Here is a 17909-nt window from a genome sequence, read left to right on the forward strand (position 1 = left end):
GGGACGAGGTTCACCACCCGAAGGATGAGGTTCACCACCCGAGGGATGAGGTCCACCACCCGAGGGACGAGGTTCACCACCCGAGGGACGAGGTCCACCACCCGACCCGAGGGATGAGGTCCACCACCCGAGGGACGAGGTCCACCACCCGAGGGACGAGGTCCACCACCCGACCCGAGGGATGAGGTCCACCACCCGAGGGACGAGGTTCACCACCCGAGGGACGAGGTCCACCACCCGAGGGACGAGGTTCACCACCCGAGGGATGAGGTCCACCACCCGAGGGATGAGGTTCACCACCCGACCCGAGGGATGAGGTCCACCACCCGAGGGACGAGGTCCACCACCCGAGGGACGAGGTCCACCACCCGAGGGACTAGGTCCATCACCCGAGGGACGAGGTTTACCACCCGACCCGAGGGATAAGGTCCACCACCCGAGGGACGAGGTCCACCACCCGAGGGACGAGGTCCACCATCCGACCTGAGGGATGAGGTCCATCACCCGAGGGATGAGGTCCACCACCCGAGGGACGAGGTTCACCACCCGAGGGACGAGGTTCACCACCCGACCCGAGGGACGAGGTCCACCACCCGAGGGACGAGGTTCACCACTCGGGGGACGAGGTTCACCACCCGAGGGATGAGGTCCACCACCCGAGGGACGAGGTTCACTACCCGAGGGATGAGGTCCACCACCCGAGGGACGAGGTCCACCACCCGAGGGACGAGGTCCACCACCCGAGGGACGAGGTCCACCACCCGACCCGAGGGATGAGGTCCACCACCCGAGGGATGAGGTCCACCACCCGAGCGATAAGGTCCACCACCCGAGGGACGAGGTCCACCACCCCACCCGAGGGATGAGGTCCACCATCCGAGGGACGAGGTCAACCACCCGAGGCATGAGGTTCACCACCCGAGGGATGAGGTCCACCACCCGAGGGATGAGGTCCACCACCCGAGCGATAAGGTCCACCACCCGAGGGACGAGGTCCACCACCCCACCCGAGGGATGAGGTCCACCACCCGAGGGACGAGGTCAACCACCCGAGGGACGAGGTCCACCACCCGACCCGAGGGATATGAGGTCCACCACCCGAGGGACGAGGTCCACCACCCGACCTGAGGGATGAGGTCCACCACCCGAGGGATGAGGTCCACCACCCGAGGGACGAGGTTCACCACCCGAGGGACAAGGTCCACCACCCGAGGGACGAGGTCCACCACCCGAGGGACGAGGTCCACCACCCGAGGGACGAGGTTCACCACCCGACCCGAGGGACGAGGTCCACCACCCGAGGGACGAGGTTCACCACCCGAGGGATGAGGTCCACCACCCGAGGGACGAGGTTCACCACCCGAGGGACGAGGTTCACCACCCGAGGGACGAGGTCCACCACCCGAGGGACGAGGTTCACCACCCGAGGGACGAGGTTCACCACCCGAGGGACGAGGTCCACCACCCGAGGGACGAGGTCCACCACCCGAGGGACGAGGTTCACCACCCGAGGGATGAGGTCCACCACCCGAGGGACGAGGTCCACCACCCGACCCGAGGGATGAGGTCCACCACCCGAGGGATGAGGTCCACCACCCGAGCGATAAGGTCCACCACCCGAGGGACGAGGTCCACCACCCCACCCGAGGGATGAGGTCCACCATCCGAGGGACGAGGTCAACCACCCGAGGCATGAGGTTCACCACCCGAGGGATGAGGTCCACCACCCGAGGGATGAGGTCCACCACCCGAGCGATAAGGTCCACCACCCGAGGGACGAGGTCCACCACCCCACCCGAGGGATGAGGTCCACCACCCGAGGGACGAGGTCAACCACCCGAGGGACGAGGTCCACCACCCGACCCGAGGGATGAGGTCCACCACCCGAGGGACGAGGTCCACCACCCGAGGGACGAGGTCCACCACCCGACCCGAGGGATGAGGTCCACCACCCGAGGGACGAGGTTCACCACCCGAGGGACGAGGTCCACCACCCGAGGGACGAGGTTCACCACCCGAGGGATGAGGTCCACCACCCGAGGGATGAGGTTCACCACCCGACCCGAGGGATGAGGTCCACCACCCGAGGGACGAGGTCCACCACCCGAGGGACGAGGTCCACCACCCGAGGGACGAGGTCCACCACCCGAGGGACTAGGTCCATCACCCGAGGAACGAGGTTTACCACCCGACCCGAGGGATAAGGTCCACCACCCGAGGGACGAGGTCCACCACCCGAGGGACGAGGTCCACCATCCGACCTGAGGGATGAGGTCCATCACCCGAGGGATGAGGTCCACCACCCGAGGGACGAGGTCAACCACCCGAGGCATGAGGTTCACCACCCGAGGGATGAGGTCCACCACCCGAGCGATAAGGTCCACCACCCGAGGGACGAGGTCCACCACCCCACCCGAGGGATGAGGTCCACCACCCGAGGGACGAGGTCAACCACCCGAGGGACGAGGTCCACCACCCGACCCGAGGGATATGAGGTCCACCACCCGAGGGACGAGGTCCACCACCCGACCTGAGGGATGAGGTCCACCACCCGAGGGATGAGGTCCACCACCCGAGGGACGAGGTTCACCACCCGAGGGACAAGGTCCACCACCCGAGGGACGAGGTCCACCACCCGAGGGACGAGGTCCACCACCCGAGGGACGAGGTTCACCACCCGACCCGAGGGACGAGGTCCACCACCCGAGGGACGAGGTTCACCACCCGAGGGATGAGGTCCACCACCCGAGGGACGAGGTTCACCACCCGAGGGACGAGGTTCACCACCCGAGGGACGAGGTCCACCACCCGAGGGACGAGGTTCACCACCCGAGGGACGAGGTTCACCACCCGAGGGACGAGGTCCACCACCCGAGGGACGAGGTCCACCACCCGAGGGACGAGGTCCACCACCCGAGGGACGAGGTTCACCACCCGAGGGATGAGGTCCACCACCCGAGGGACGAGGTCCACCACCCGACCCGAGGGATGAGGTCCACCACCCGAGGGATGAGGTCCACCACCCGAGCGATAAGGTCCACCACCCGAGGGACGAGGTCCACCACCCCACCCGAGGGATGAGGTCCACCATCCGAGGGACGAGGTCAACCACCCGAGGCATGAGGTTCACCACCCGAGGGATGAGGTCCACCACCCGAGGGATGAGGTCCACCACCCGAGCGATAAGGTCCACCACCCGAGGGACGAGGTCCACCACCCCACCCGAGGGATGAGGTCCACCACCCGAGGGACGAGGTCAACCACCCGAGGGACGAGGTCCACCACCCGACCCGAGGGATGAGGTCCACCACCCGAGGGACGAGGTCCACCACCCGACCCGAGGGATGAGGTCCACCACCCGAGGGACGAGGTTCACCACCCGAGGGACGAGGTCCACCACCCGAGGGACGAGGTTCACCACCCGAGGGATGAGGTCCACCACCCGAGGGATGAGGTTCACCACCCGACCCGAGGGATGAGGTCCACCACCCGAGGGACGAGGTCCACCACCCGAGGGACGAGGTCCACCACCCGAGGGACGAGGTCCACCACCCGAGGGACTAGGTCCATCACCCGAGGAACGAGGTTTACCACCCGACCCGAGGGATAAGGTCCACCACCCGAGGGACGAGGTCCACCACCCGAGGTCCACCATCCGACCTGAGGGATGAGGTCCATCACCCGAGGGATGAGGTCCACCACCCGAGGGACGAGGTTCACCACCCGAGGGACGAGGTTCACCACCCGACCCGAGGGACGAGGTCCACCACCCGAGGGACGAGGTTCACCACTCGGGGGACGAGGTTCACCACCCGAGGGATGAGGTCCACCACCCGAGGGACGAGGTTCACTACCCGAGGGATGAGGTCCACCACCCGAGGGACGAGGTCCACCACCCGAGGGACGAGGTCCACCACCCGAGGGACGAGGTCCACCACCCGACCCGAGGGATGAGGTCCACCACCCGAGGGATGAGGTCCACCACCCGAGCGATAAGGTCCACCACCCGAGGGACGAGGTCCACCACCCCACCCGAGGGATGAGGTCCACCACCCCACCCGAGGGATGAGGTCCACCATCCGAGGGACGAGGTCAACCACCCGAGGCATGAGGTTCACCACCCGAGGGATGAGGTCCACCACCCGAGGGATGAGGTCCACCACCCGAGCGATAAGGTCCACCACCCGAGGGACGAGGTCCACCACCCCACCCGAGGGATGAGGTCCACCACCCGAGGGACGAGGTCAACCACCCGAGGGACGAGGTCCACCACCCGACCCGAGGGATATGAGGTCCACCACCCGAGGGACGAGGTCCACCACCCGACCTGAGGGATGAGGTCCACCACCCGAGGGATGAGGTCCACCACCCGAGGGACGAGGTTCACCACCCGAGGGACAAGGTCCACCACCCGAGGGACGAGGTCCACCACCCGAGGGACGAGGTCCACCACCCGAGGGACGAGGTTCACCACCCGACCCGAGGGACGAGGTCCACCACCCGAGGGACGAGGTTCACCACCCGAGGGACGAGGTTCACCACCCGAGGGACGAGGTTCACCACCCGAGGGACGAGGTCCACCACCCGAGGGACGAGGTCCACCACCCGAGGGACGAGGTTCACCACCCGAGGGATGAGGTCCACCACCCGAGGGACGAGGTCCACCACCCGACCCGAGGGATGAGGTCCACCACCCGAGGGATGAGGTCCACCACCCGAGCGATAAGGTCCACCACCCGAGGGACGAGGTCCACCACCCCACCCGAGGGATGAGGTCCACCATCCGAGGGACGAGGTCAACCACCCGAGGCATGAGGTTCACCACCCGAGGGATGAGGTCCACCACCCGAGGGATGAGGTCCACCACCCGAGCGATAAGGTCCACCACCCGAGGGACGAGGTCCACCACCCCACCCGAGGGATGAGGTCCACCACCCGAGGGACGAGGTCAACCACCCGAGGGACGAGGTCCACCACCCGACCCGAGGGATGAGGTCCACCACCCGAGGGACGAGGTCCACCACCCGACCTGAGGGATGAGGTCCACCACCCGAGGGATGAGGTCCACCACCCGAGGGACGAGGTCCACCACCCGAGGGACGAGGTTCACCACCCGACCCGAGGGACGAGGTCCACCACCCGAGGGACGAGGTTCTCCACCCGAGGGACGAGGTCCACCACCCGAGGGACGAGGTCCACCACCCGAGGGACGAGGTCCACCACCCGACCCGAGGGATGAGGTCCACCACCCGAGGGACGAGGTCCACCACCCGAGGGACGAGGTCCACCACCCGACCCGAGGGATGAGGTCCACCACCCGAGGGACGAGGTCCACCACCCGACCTGAGGGATGAGGTCCACCACCCGAGGGACGAGGTTCACCACCCGAGGGACGAGGTTCACCACCCGAGGGACGAGGTCCACCACCCGAGGGACGAGGTTCACCACCCGACCCGAGGGACGAGGTCCACCACCCGAGGGACGAGGTCCACCACCCGACCTGAGGGATGAGGTCCACCACCCGAGGGATGAGGTCCACCACCCGAGGGACGAGGTTCACCACCCGAGGGACGAGGTCCACCACCCGAGGGACGAGGTCCACCACCCGAGGGACGAGGTTCACCACCCGACCCGAGGGACGAGGTCCACCACCCGAGGGACGAGGTCCACCACCCGACCTGAGGGATGAGGTCCACCACCCGAGGGATGAGGTCCACCACCCGAGGGACGAGGTTCACCACCCGAGGGACGAGGTCCACCACCCGAGGGACGAGGTCCACCACCCGAGGGACGAGGTTCACCACCCGACCCGAGGGACGAGGTCCACCACCCGAGGGACGAGGTTCTCCACCCGAGGGACGAGGTCCACCACCCGAGGGACGAGGTCCACCACCCGAGGGACGAGGTCAACCACCCGAGGGACGAGGTCCACCACCCGAGGGACGAGGTCCACCACCCGAAAACCAATCACCGCCTTCATAATTTCTAAGGGTGTACTTTTTTGATTTCACTCACACAAATCTTGAAGGCGGTGATTGGTTTTCGGGGTCCCGTATGCGGCTAGGCTCCCAAAAAGTCCCACACATGTGGTATCCCCGTACTCAGGAGAAGCAGCAGAATGTATTTTGGGGTGCAATTCCACATATAACCATGGCATGTGTGAGCAATATATCATTTAGTGACAACTTTTTGCAAAAAAAAAATCGGTTTGTCATATTCCCGCAACTTGGGTCAAAATATAAAATATTCCATGGACTCGACATGCCTCTCAGCAAATAGCTTGGGGTGTCTACTTTCCAAAATGGGGTCATTTGGGGGGTTTTTGAATTGTCCTGGCATTTTATGCACAACATTTAGAAGCTTATGTCGCACATCACCCGCTCTTCTCACCACTTGAAGAAAAAGCCCTTTCTGACACTGTTTGTTTACATAAAAACTATTTTTTTTTTTTGCAAGAAAGTTAAGTTGAACCCCCAAACATTATATATTTTTAAAGCAAAGGCCCTACAGATTAAAATGGTGGGTGTTGCATTCTTTTTTTCCACACAGTATTTGCGCAGCGTTTTTTCAAACGCATTTTTTGGGGAATAAATACACTTTTTTTATTTTAAAGCACTAAAACACACTTTATTGCCCAAATTATTGATGAAATAAAAATGATGATCTTAGGCCGAGTACATGGATACCAAACACGACATACTTTAAAATTGCGCACAAACGTGCAGTGGCGACAAACTACATACATTTTTAAAAGCCTTTACAGGTTACCACATTAGATTTACAGAGGAGGTCTACTGCTAAAATGACTGCCCTCGATCTGCCCTTCGCGGTGATACCTCACATGCATGGTGCAATTGCTGATTACATATGACTCCAGACCAACGCTTGCGTTCGCCTTTGCGCAAGAGCAGGGGGGACAGGGATGCTTTTTTTTAATATATATATTTTGCTTTTTTATTTTATTTGTAAACTGTTCCTTCCATTTTATTTATTTTTTACCATTTTTATTGTTATCTCAGGGAATGTAAATATCCCTTATGATAGCAATAGTTAGTGACAGGTACTCTTTTTTTTTTTTTAAATGGGGTCTATTAGACCCTAGATCTTTCCTCTGCCCTCAAAACATCTGACCACACCAAGATCGGTGTGATAAAATGCTTTCCCAATTTCCCAATGGCACTGGCCCGGATTCAGGTACGACTTGCGCGGGCGCAATCACGATATGCGCCGCGCAAGTACGGATTTGCGCCCAGGCAAATATGCGAATGACCCAGAAAACAAGCTAAGCCTGAAATTAGGCTTTTTTCAACGGACGCAGTTTCTCTGCCCCGGCACATGTAATGTGCATTTTTGCGCAGGGTGCAACTTGCGCTCTCATTGTTTTCCCTCAGCAAATATGCAAATGAGGAACTAACGCTGATTCAAAAACCTGCGCGTGTGAGGCGCAGTTTGCACACCAAGCGCGCAAGCTGTTTGGCCCGTGCAAAATTGCTCCTCATAAAAGCAGGGGCAACTTGGCAACAGACGTCCACAGGTCAGCTGGAGAGCAACTACAGCAGCACCAATACGGATGAGCTGAGCAAGCAGAGCACCCACACTTTCTGGATCTCACATCTGTGTGCCAACATGCCAGGGGCAGCTATGGTTCTAGCTAGGGTTGTCCCGATACCGATACTAGTATCGGTATCGGGACCGATTCCGAGTTTTTTCGGCGGTAGTCAGACGCCGATACCCCGCCCCGATACACAAATAGAATACTTAACACCCCCCGCGCCGCGCCGCCGCCGCCACCGGAGCCGCAATTCGCCGCTGCGATCCGCCGCCGTTACGCCGCTGACTGTGTAATACGGGCGGGAACATTACAGCTTTGAATAGCTGTAATGATTTGCGCCACGCATAGACACTCCCCCTTGCTCGGGTGAACTGTCCAATCCCGAGCGAGGGGGAGTGTCTATACACGCAGCGCGGCGCCAATCATTACAAAGCTATTCAAAGCTGTAATGTTCCTGGCCGGCCGTAGTACTTTACACAGTCGGCGGTAGCAGGTAAGCGGGCCATGGCTGCATATGGGGGAGACACACACGGCTGGATGGGGGGAGACACACACGGCTGGATGGGGGGAGACACGGCTGCATGGGGGGGTGACAATGGCTGCATGGGGGGTGACAATGGCTGCATGGGGGGTGACAATGGCTGGATGGGGGGATACATTGCTGCATGGGGGGTGACAATGGCTGCATGGGGGGTGACAATGGCTGCATGGGGGGTGACAATGGCTGGATGGGGGGAGACAATGGCTGCATGGGGGGTGACAATGGCTGCATGGGGGGTGACAATGGCTGCATGGGGGGAGACAATGGCTGGATGGGGGGATACATTGCTGGATGGGGGGATACATTGCTGCATGGGGGGAGACAATGGCTGAATGGGGGGATACATGGCTGCATGGGGGGAGACAATGGCTGGATGGGGGGATACATGGCTGCATGGGGGGAGACAATGGCTGGATGGGGGGAGACAATGGCTGGATGGGGGGGAGACAATGGCTGGATGGGGGGGAGACAATGGCTGCATGGGGGGTGACAATGGCTGCATGGAGGGAGACAATGGCTGGATGGGGGGATACATGGCTGCATCTGTGGGGAGACATGGCTGCATTTGGGGACACATTTTAAAAAAAGTATCGGTATTCGGTATCGGCGACTACTTGAAAAAAAGTATCAGTACTTGTACTCGGTCCTAAAAAAGTGGCATCGGGACAACCCTAGTTCTAGCAATACTACTGAGTGAACCGACTCGTAGGAGGGCACGGGAGAGGATATACCGAGTGCGCAGGAACGTCTTTGCCATGGGGGATTCGGAGGTGTATCGCATGTTTAGATTCAGCCCTGAGGTCATCCTGGAATTAGCCACACCCCTGCATGATGACATCACCAGCCAGACACACCCCTCACATGCAGTGCAGCCACTGGTCAAGGTCCTGGCAACACTGCATTTCCTGGCAAGTGGATCTTTTCAGCGTACAAGTGGAATGGTGGCTGGGATGTCCCAATCCTCCATGAGCAGGTGTGTGCACCAAGTTATCCCTGCAATCCTCAGACGCATGTCCCACCACATCATCAGACCCACCCAGGAGGACCTGCGGCAGAAGGCAGTGACAGATTTCTATCAAATTGCCAGATTCCCACGCACTGTGGGCGCCATTGATTGCACCCATATGGCACTACGGCGCCCCTGTGAGACCGAGCACATATACTGCAATAGAAAGCATTGGCATTCCATCAATGTCCAGGTGATAGTGGATGCCCAAGGCCTCATATGGCACGTCCGTGCCAAACACCCCGGGTCCTGTCATGACAGCTTTATATTCCGTCAAAGCGACATCCCAACAGAATTTGAACAGAACGTGTACGGGGACAGCTGGCTGGTTGGTGAGTGACATGGGTGTCAGGTATGACTGTCCCCCCCATGATGCAGACCTCACGAGGGGCACATGCATGACTAACATCCTCCTGTCTTTTCCCTTCCAGGTGACGCGGCATATGCACTTGGACCCCATCTCATGACTCCATTCCGGAATCCCCAAACCCCAGGAGAGAGAAGATACAATGAAGCTCACGCCCGTACCCGTGGAGTGGTGGAACGCACCTTTGGCCTCCTGAAGTCCCGTTTCCGATGCCTGGATAAGTCTGGGGGGACCCTGTTGTATTCCCCAGACTTTGTATGCCAGATCATCTGGGCATGTTGCGTGCTGCACAACTTCGCCATGAGAAAGGGCCTGGAGATTGACATACGTGATGACCTGACCCCCAAACCCCACAATCCCCCCCAAGCAACTCTACCCGGTCTACTGAGGGAAGAGCAATCAGGAGTGGTCTTGTGGAACGTCTCTTTGCACGTTAAACACACACAATAATCATGTCACAAGTAGAATGCACGCGTGCACACCACTGTGGTCCCTAGCACACACACCCCACATGCACCCAAAATTGGATTAGACCCAAGGATACCCCATGGTATTAGGGAGCAGCAACGCCGCGTCAAGGCTCCAATTATGTTGCTGTCCATTCATACACCTTTCACACGGCAGAGGGTGACACCCCTTTTCCAGTAGGAGTGACACCCCCCCCCCCCATTCACACACCAGTCACACTGTAGTATACACTCCTCACCGTGTGTAGGGACTACAAAATAAAATAAAAACTCAAACTTAGCATAAATTAAAAATATAAAAGCTCATCATCTGAGCATTAAATAAATATATAAAAGCTCATAATCTGAGCAAAAAAAAAAATATAAAAAAAAATCAACATATGAGCATAATCCAACTAAAGAGAAAAAGCTCCTTATCTGAGCACCAAGCACAGCAAGCTCAATTTTTGCTTACACAGGCGCAAATTACCACACAAAAGGCATCCTGAATCAGGTGGCAATCTCGCCCAATTGCGCCGGCGCAGAGAAATTGAGCTGAGCTGCACAGGTGTAATTAATGGGCAAATCTACCTGAATCTACCCCACTGTTTATATCCAGGGGGGGGGACATTCCATCCCACTGAATGTAAAAGCAGTCTAGAGGCTAATTAGCCACTAGGACTGCTTTTACATGAAAGCCGACCGCTGGCTGAAAAGAATGATACCAAGATGATGAATAAACCTGCAGGCATCATTCTGGTATAACCATTCAAAGTCCAACAACATACCAGTACGTTGATGGTTCTTGTTGGACATGTATTGTAATCTTTTTTTTTTTCATGTAGCCTGTTGGCTGAACGAAAAAAAAAAATTGATCGGTGGGTATGCCCACCATTAGAATACCTCCCTTCATCCACCCACTTCTAATGATGGGCATACATTTATATATGTCGAAGCATGGGGGCATCCTCCCGCAAAAAAGTTATGCCGCGTACACACGGTCGGACTTTTCTATGCCGCGTACACACGGTCGGACTTTTCTATGCCGCGTACACACGGTCAGACTTTTCTATGCCGCGTACACACGGTCGGACTTTTCCACGGGCAAGCCTCCGTAGGAATGTCAACCGTATGTACGCGGCATTAGGAGCAAAATCGCTCCTCCGCCCCTAATGCCCCCATGCTTCGGCATATATGCTCTTTTTTTAACTGTGGTGGTGAAATCACCTCCTACAGCTTTGGAGTCGCGGCTTTTTATATCGTGGGAGCAAACGCTGTTGCTGTCACGCTAAATAAATCCGCGCTGCAACTGAATGGCGTACCTGCTAAGCAAATGATGGTTAACATTAAAACAAAGTAACATTACGGTATAACAGTAAGATCATACCATACCTGCAAAGCAAATACCAAAAAAAAAACATAGTAAAAAATAAAACATTTTTTAACACAACCTGTGCCTAAAATATATATATGCCGAAGCATGGGGGCATCCTCCCACAAAAAAGTTATGCCGCGTACACACGGTCAGACTTTTCCACGGGCAAGCCTCCGTAGTAATGTCGAGTATATACGCGGCATTAGTAGCAAAATCGCTCCTCCGCCCCTAATGCCCCCATGCTTCGGCATATATGCTCTTTTTTTTAACTGTGGTGGTGAAATCACCTCCTACAGCGCTGGAGTCACGGCTTTATATAGAACATTGTATATACAGATATAATGGGGGAGGGGTGACACTTACCAGGTGAGGCAGCCATCTTGTGAGATTTAGTTGGCCGGGAATCGAACCCGAGTCTTCTGCTTGAAAAGCAGCTGTGCTTACCACTGCACCACCAACAGTAGTGTGGGAGGAAACCGGAGTACCCGGAGGAAACCCACACAAGCACAGGGAGAACATGCAGACTCCAAGCAGGCAGTGTCCTGGTCAGGATATGAACCAAGGACCCCAGTGCTGCAAGGCAGAAGTGCTAACCACTAAGCCTCTGTGCTGCCCATATGAGGCCTCTGTTTTCTGAGGCCCGCCCCCGCTGAGCGGGGTAAATCTGTGATCTCCACTCAAAGCTCTTAGGAGGTGAAGCAGCCATCTTGGGCCACTGAATGGAGTCATTTAACCTACCAGCATGTCTTTGGGCTGTAGGAGGAAACCCACACAAGCACAGGGAGAACATGCAGACTCCATGCAGACAGTGCCCTGGTCAGGCTATGAACCAAGGACCGTGGTGCTGCAAGGCAGAAGTGCTAACCACTAAGCCTCTGTGTTGCCCATATGGGGCCTCTGTTTTCTGAGGCCCGCCCCCGCTGAGCGGGGTAAATCAGTGATCTCCACTCAAAGCTCTTAGGAGGAGAAGCAGCCATCTTGGGCCACTGAATGGAGCCACTTAACCTACCAGCATGTCTTTGGGCTGTAGGAGGAAACCCACACAAGCACAGGGAGAACATGCAGACAGTGTCCTGTTCAGGATATGAACCAAGGACCCCAGTGCTGCAAGGCAGAAGTGCTAACCACTAAGCCTCTGTGCTACCCGATCCTAAAGCAGAACTCCACCTATAAAGGGAAGTTGGTGTTTTCCTGGTGTCCTTTGTGTGGAGTGGGAGAAATCCATGTCCTCTGCTCTGTATAGTGTCTCTATGGATAAGTTCTGTCTTATGTAAGAGAACTCGCCATGAGTGTGAGACAGACGGGGACAGGTCACTAGAATGTGGAAGCCTGGCTCTTCATAGATGCTAGAGAGTCTATTCCCAGTATGGTGGATGTCCTGATGGTCCATCATCATTGTCTATGATTGTCTGTGGAGCCGCTACCAGCTCCACCTACCGCGCCCAGGTCTGCTGGCCGGCCTCTGCTGGTTTTATGGGCGTCTGAAGGGTGACCGTTTGAATGGGGCACCAGCGCTAATTCTTTGACGCTCACCTAAAAGGTATTTACGCGTTTGCAGCCATATTGGGACGACACCTACTTTATATCTCTTACATGTTCTCATCACAGAGTAAAACTTCATAAAGATTATAATGTTTTCTGCTCACCTTTAAGGAAGGAATCGCGTGGGAAAAACAACAAAAATACATGGCACCCCCAAATCTGATACCAGAACCCCAACCGAGCATGCAGCCTGGCAGACTAGGAAAGGGGGGGATGAGCGTGCACCCCCCTCCACTGAGCCATACTAGACCACATGCCCCCAACATGGGGAGTGTCCTTGCAAAGGGGGACCCCCCTCCCCCATGACAAGGCACCTCCCCATGTCGAGGGCATGTGACCTGGTATGGGTGCGGAGAAGAGGGCGGTGCATGCTCACCCCCCTCCCCCCCTTTCCTGGCCTGCCAGGATGCATGCTCAGTAAGGGTCTGGATTTTGGCTGGCCATGTTTATTTTTATTTATTCATGAATTTTTTCCATGGGGTTCCTCCTTTAATGGTGAGCAGCATATTTTATATTCTTCTTAAAGCTTTGCTATGTGAATGGGAACACGTAACAAATATATAGAAGGTGTAAAAAATGTGGCTGAAAAATTGGAAATACCTTTTAGGTGAGCGCAGTAGATGAATCGTTGATGCAGAGATCTGTCTTGGTACGGCCTTATCTGGTTCCTGGGAAGACTCTTGGGTTGCTGAAGTGGCAGCCGCCACCAGTGTAGGGTCCTGTGTTGTTACAGTCATATCGGGCCCCTGGGGGGACTGATTAGAAGGCTCTCCATTTAAAAACCTCTTTTGGTACATTCGTACTTTTAGGAACATCCATTCGTCTTATTTTTGCAGGTTTGGCCTCAGTTAGTGATTCGGAAGCTCCAAAGATGAAAATGGAGGGCTGATGGGAAGATCCTCTGGTTACTGGAGTGGCAGCCGTACCTGGTCCCTGAGAGGGTTCCTCAGACTCTTTGTTGAGTCTTTTAGGAACAGCCAATCGTCTTATTTGTCCATTTACATTGATAGTTGGTGATTCAGAAGCTCCAAAAACAACAGTGGAGGGCTGATGGAAGGACCCTCCGCTTACTGGAGTGGCAGCCGCCACCAGTGTAGGGACCTGTGTTGGTACAGCCGTACCTGGTCCCCGGGAGGGTTCCTCAGACTTTATGATGAGTCTTTTTCTAGGAACAGCCAATCCTCTTGTTTGACAAACTACATTGATAGTTGGTGATTCAGACGCTCCAAAAACAATGGAGGGCTGATGGGAAGACCCTCCGGTTACTGGAGTGGCAGCCGCCACCAGTGTAGGGACCTGTGTTGGTACAGCCGTACCTGGTCCTCGGGAGGGTTTCTTAGACTTTTTGTTGAATCTTCTTCTAGGAACATCCATTCGTCTTCTTTTTGCAGGTTTGGCCTCAGTTAGTGATTCAGAAGCTCCAAAAACGAAACTGGAGGGCTGATGGGAAGATCCTTCAGTTACTGGAGTGGCAGCCACCACCAGTGTAGGGACCTGTGTTGGTACAGCCGTACCTGGTCCCTGGGAGAGTTCCTCAGACTTTTTGTTGAGTCTTCTTCTAGGAACAGCCAATCGTCTTGTTTGACCAACTACATTGATAGTTGGTGATTCAGAAGCTCCAAAATTAACAATGGAGGGCTGATGTGAAGACCCTCCAGTTTCTGGATTGGCTGCCACCATTAGTGTAGGGACCTGTGTTGGTACAGCCGTACCTGGTCCCTGAGAAGGTTCCTCAGACTCTTTGTTTAGTCTTTTTCTAGGAACAGCCAATCGTCTTGTTTGACCAACTACAGATGTAGTTGGTGATTCAGAAGTTCCAAAAATGGAGGGCTGATGAAAGGACCCTCCAGTTTCTGGAGTGGCAGTCGCCACTAGTGTAGGGACCTGTGTTGGTACAGCCGTACCTGGTCCCCGGGAGGGTTTCTTAGACTTTTTGTTGAATCTTTTTCTAGGAACAGCTAATTGTCTTATTTTTGCAGGTTTGACCTCAGTTAGTGATTCAGAAGCTCCAAAAATGAAAATGGAGGGCTGATGGGGAGATCCTTCAGTTACTGGAGTGGCAGCCGCCACCAGTGTAGGGACCTGTGTTGGTACAGCCGTACCTGGTGCCTGGGAGGGTTCCTCAGACATTTTGTTGAGTCTTCTTCTAGGAACAGCCAATCGTCTTGTTTGACCACCTACAGATATAGTTGGTGATTCAGAAGTTCCAAAAATGGAGGGCTGATGAAAGGACCCTCCAGTTTCTGGAGTGGCAGTCGCCACTAGTGTAGGGACCTGTGTTGGTACAGCCGTACCTGGTCCCCGGGAGGGTTTCGTAGACTTTTTGTTGAATCTCCTTCTAGGAACATCCATTCGTCTTATTTTTGCAGGTTTGACCTCAGTTAGTGATTCAGAAGCTCCAAAAACGAAAATGGAGGGCTGATGGGGAGATCCTTCAGTTACTGGAGTGGCAGCCGCCACCAGTGTAGGGACCTGTGTTGGTACAGCCGTACCTGGTGCCTGGGAGAGTTCCTCAGACTTTTTGTTGAGTCTTTTTCTAGGAACAGCCAATCGTCTCATTTGTCCATTTACATTGATAGTTGGTGATTCAGAAGCTCCAAAAACAATAATGGAGGGCTCATGAAAGGACCCTCCAGTTTCTGGAGTGGCAGCCGCCACTAGTGTAGGGACCTGTGTTGGTACAGCCGTACCTGGTCCTCGGGAGGGTTTCTTAGACTTTTTGTTGAATCCTCTTCTAGAAACATCCATTCGTCTTATTTTTGCAGGTTTGGCCTCAGTTAATGATTCAGAAGCTCCAAAAACAAAAATGGAGGGCTGATGGGAAGATCCTTCAGTTACTGGAGTGGCAGCCGCCACCAGTGTAGGGACCTGTGTTGGTACAGCCGTACCTGGTGCCTGGGAGGGTTCCTCAGACATTTTGTTGAGTCTTCTTCTAGGAACAGCCAATCGTCTTGTTTGACCAACTACAGATATAGTTGGTGATTCAGAAGTTCCAAAAATGGAGGGCTGATGAAAGGACCCTCCAGTTTCTGGAGTGGCAGTCGCCACTAGTGTAGGGACCTGTGTTGGTACAGCCGTACCTGGTCCCCGGGAGGGTTTCGTAGACTTTTTGTTGAATCTCCTTCTAGGAACATCCATTCGTCTTATTTTTGCAGGTTTGACCTCAGTTAGTGATTCAGAAGCTCCAAAAACGAAAATGGAGGGCTGATGGGGAGATCCTTCAGTTACTGGAGTGGCAGCCGCCACCAGTGTAGGGACCTGTGTTGGTACAGCCGTACCTGGTGCCTGGGAGGGTTCCTCAGACATTTTGTTGAGTCTTCTTCTAGGAACAGCCAATCGTCTTGTTTGACCAACTACAGATATAGTTGGTGATTCAGAAGTTCCAAAAATGGAGGGCTGATGAAAGGACCCTCCAGTTTCTGGAGTGGCAGCCGCCACTAGTGTAGGGACCTGTGTTGGTACAGCCGTACCTAGTCCCCGGGAGGGTTTCTTAGACTTTTTGTTGATTCTTCTTCTAGGAACAGCTAATTGTCTTATTTTTGCAGGTTTGACCTCAGTTAGTGATTCAGAAGCATCAAAAACGAAAAGGGAGGGCTGATGGGAAGACCCTTCGGTTACTGGAGTGGCAGCCGCCACCAGTGTAGGGACCTGTGTTGGTACAGATGTACCTGGTCCCTGGGAGGGTTCCTCAGACTTTTTGTTGAGTCTTTTTCTAGGAACAGCCAATCGTCTTATTTGTCCATTTACATTGATAGTTGGTGATTCAGAAGCTCCAAAATCAACAATGGAGGGCTGATGGGAAGACCCTCCGGTTACTGGAGTGTCCGCCGCCACCAGTGTAGGGACCTGTGTTGGTACAGCCGTACCTGGTCCTTGGGAGGGTTCCTCAGACATTTTGTTGAGTCTTCTTCTAGGAACAGCCAATGGTCTTTGACCAACTTCATTGATAGTTGGTGATTCAGAAGCGTCGAAAAGGGAAGGCTGATGGGAAGACCCTTCGGTTACTGGAGTGGCAGCCGCCACCAGTGTAGGGACCTGTGTTGGTACAGCCGTACCTGGTCCCTGGGAGGGTTCCTCAGACTTTTTGTTGAGTCTTCTTCTAGGAACAGCCAATGGTCTTTGACCAACAACATTTATAGTTGGTGATTCAGAAGCGTCGAAAAGGGAGGGCTGATGGGAGGACCCTTCGGGTACTGGAGTGGCAGCCGCCACCAGTGTAGGGACCTGTTTTGGTACAGCCGTACCTGGTCCCTGGGAGGATTCCTCAGACTTTTTGTTGAGTCTTCTTCTAGGAACAGCCAATGGTCTTTGACCAACATTTATAGTTGGTGATTCAGAAGCATCAAAAACGAAAAGGGAGGGCTGATGGGAAGACCCTTCGGTTACTGGAGTGGCAGCCGCCACCAGTGTAGAGACCTGTGTTGGTACAGCCGTACCTGGTCCCTGGGAGGGTTCCTCAGACATTTTGTTGAGTCTTCTTCTAGGAACAGCCAATCGTCTTGTTTGACCAACTTCATTGATAGTTAGTGAATCAGAAGCATCGAAAAGGGAGGGCTGATGGGAAGACCCTCCGGTTACTGGAGTGGCAGCCGCCACCAGTGTAGGGACCTTTGTTGGTACAGCCGTACCTGGTCCCTGGGAGGGTTCCTCAGACTTTTTGTTGAGTCTTCTTCTAGGAACAGCCAATGGTCTTTGACCAACAACATTGATAGTTGGTGATTCAGAAGCGTTGAAAAGGGAAGGCTGATGGGAAGACCCTTCGGTTACTGGAGTGGCAGCCGCCACCAGTGTAGGGACCTTTGTTGGTACAGCCGTACCTGGTCCCTGGGAGGGTTCCTCAGACTTTTTGTTGAGTCTTCTTCTAGGAACAGCCAATGGTCTTTGACCAACTTCATTGATAGTTGGTGATTCAGAAGCGTTGAAAAGGGAAGGCTGATTGGAAGACCCTTCGGTTACTGGAGTGGCAGCCGCCACCAGTGTAGGGACTTGTGTTGGTACAGCCGTACCTGGTCCCTGGGAGGGTTCCTCAGACTTTTTGTTGAGTCTTCTTCTAGGAACAGCCAATGGTCTTTGACCAACA

This window comes from Rana temporaria, chromosome 12 (genome assembly GCF_905171775.1).
Source record: "Rana temporaria chromosome 12, aRanTem1.1, whole genome shotgun sequence".
Lineage (NCBI taxonomy): Eukaryota > Metazoa > Chordata > Amphibia > Anura > Ranidae > Rana > Rana temporaria.